The following is a 2402-nucleotide window of genomic DNA, read 5'->3' as shown; positions in this document are numbered from 1 at the left end:
CTAAATCAAGATGGCCGGACGCGGGTTTGAACCGTCGTCCTCCCGAAAGTGATTCCACCGTGCCAACCACTGCGCCGCCTCACACGGGGTGAGAGGACGGCTTAAACGAAAGAGAAAATTTATCGTGACTCGTTGCATCTACGGCGAGGGCCGGGGCCCGTGTAGAAAACGACGGTGGGGGCCACAACGAGCGCTGACCCGGCGTACGCTGACGTCAGCTCTGGAAGCGGCGAGGGCGAAGGCGCGCTAAACAGCCGGCCGTGCGCCCGCGCCCGCTGGTTGCAAAAGCCGCGGCCACTCGCTTTCCTGGCGGCCCCGAGGCCTGGCCGTTGCCCACGGCAGCTGCTGCTGCGGCGCAGATTTTGCCCCTATTCTCTAGTAACGTGCGAGTAGATTTGTGCTCTACCGAATTACCGAAACCACGGTTCGGTTGTTTTGGTACAGTACATAAATGACGTAGTAAATGGTAGGATTACCTATAGTATTGGTAGCATTGGCAGGAAGAAGCAGAGCTGTCCGCTGTGGCCGAGCGGTTCTAGGCACTTCAGTCCGAAACCGTGCTGCTGCTACGGTCGCAGGTTCGAATCCTGCCTCGGGCATGGTTGTGTGATGTCCTTAGGTTAGTTAGGCTTAAGTTGTTTTAAGTCTAGGGGACTGATGTCCTCAGATGTCCCATAGTGCTTAGAGCCATTTGAACCATTTTTTAAAAAGAAGCAGGAGCGAATGCGTGAGAGAGAAACCCGGAGTTGACGACTTCTCTCTGTTTTTTGTTGGTTTATTTTGCAAATAACTAGAAACGCACGTCGTACAGCATTAGTCAAAAAATGTTCAAATGTGTGTGAAATCTTATGGGACTTAACTGCTAAGGTCATCAGTCCCTAAGCTTACACACTACTTAACCTAAATTACCTTAGGGACGAACACACACACCCATGCCCGAGGGAGGACTCGAACCTCCGACGGGACCAGCCTCACCAGCCTCACAGTCCATGACGCCGTAGACCGCTCGGCTAATCCCGCGCGGCCAGCGTTAGTCCATTGTGCGTTGAAATGTAAATTACACTTTATAAGTAATGAAAATTAGCTGACTACGTAATTTATGCGCTGTTATATAACTTAGTCCAGATTACATGCACAAACACAAGAAAATCTCTATAATTATAGGTGTTATATCTTACTCAAAGAACGTTCTTCATCATGATCAAACGCAAGCGTTCCCTATTGTTATCGGTAAGTGCGAAAGTTGTTTCATATAAGGCAATGTTTGATAACTTTTTGTTTTGCGTTTCTTTACGTTTTCCTTTCTGTGAGGAAATTGCATTTTCTGGAGTTATATAATAAATCCGTGTTCTTGCTTTTATTTTTGTACGACGACCCTCTGTTTCATAGTATAAATCAGCAATGTTCGAATAAAATCTGAATTAAGAATTGACAGTGTGAATCCTGATATAAACACTGTTTATTTTTAAATAACGCATCGGAGGATAACTATGTAGAACAGGAATTTTCAGTGGATTACGCAGCCATTTATACACTGGTGTCCAAAATTAAAGCAACAAACGGAAATATCCCAAGGTTGTGTTTATTTTGCCACAGAACAGTATAAACAGGTGATAGTAAAGTAGCACTCCATCTTCAGGCCACGAATGGCCTACCGGGACCATCCGACCGCCGTGTCATCCTCGGTGTAGGATGCGGATAGGAGGGGCATGGGGTCAGCACACTGCTCTCCCGGTCGTAAGATGGTATTCTTGGCCGAAGCCGCTACTATTCGGTCGAGTAGCTCCTCAATTGGCATCACGAGGCTGAGTGCACCCCGAAAAATGGCAACAGCGCATTTCGGCCTGGATGGTCACCCATCCAAGTGCCGACCACGCCCGACAGCGCTTAACTTCGGTGTTCTCACGGGAACCGGTGTATCCACTGCGGCAAGGCCGTTGCCATGATAGTAAAGTAGAAAAAATGTAAAGAATACACAAAGTAAACAACTGCAATATGCATAACGGTATACACAAATGTTCTTCGTTTTTTCCAACTTAACGGATTTGTACTCATATTTCGAAAACTGATTAATGCACTCAGTGTCGGGTGTGACCACCTCTGGCATCAATACAGGCCTGACAACAACGAAGCATGCTGTGCATGATATCATCAATCTCATGTTGAGGCAATAACGCCCATTCTTCCTGGAGAGCTGCTCACAAGTCATGGAGAGTGGTTGGGGGATGCCAAAGTGATGCAACCCGTCTTCGTAGTGCATCCCAGACATGCTCTATAGGATTCAAATCGGGAAAGCGAGCAGGCCACGCCATGCGTGCAAGGTCTTCCAAGAAAACGTCAATCGCTCTTCCTCAATGAGGTTGATGACTATCGTCCATCAATACGAAGTCTGGTCCCGCACC

At 47.7% G+C, this 2402-nt stretch overlaps 1 pseudogene; it reads right to left on the bottom strand.

Moving 5' to 3' along the window:
* Positions 1 to 1824: 1824 nt before the first annotated feature.
* On the bottom strand, positions 1825 to 1942 carry LOC124712848 (annotated as a pseudogene).
* Positions 1943 to 2402: the final 460 nt, after the last annotated feature.

The sequence above is a fragment of the Schistocerca piceifrons genome, chromosome 8 (assembly GCF_021461385.2).
Source record: "Schistocerca piceifrons isolate TAMUIC-IGC-003096 chromosome 8, iqSchPice1.1, whole genome shotgun sequence".
Lineage (NCBI taxonomy): Eukaryota > Metazoa > Arthropoda > Insecta > Orthoptera > Acrididae > Schistocerca > Schistocerca piceifrons.
This window is presented reverse-complemented; position numbering and strand designations above follow the sequence as displayed.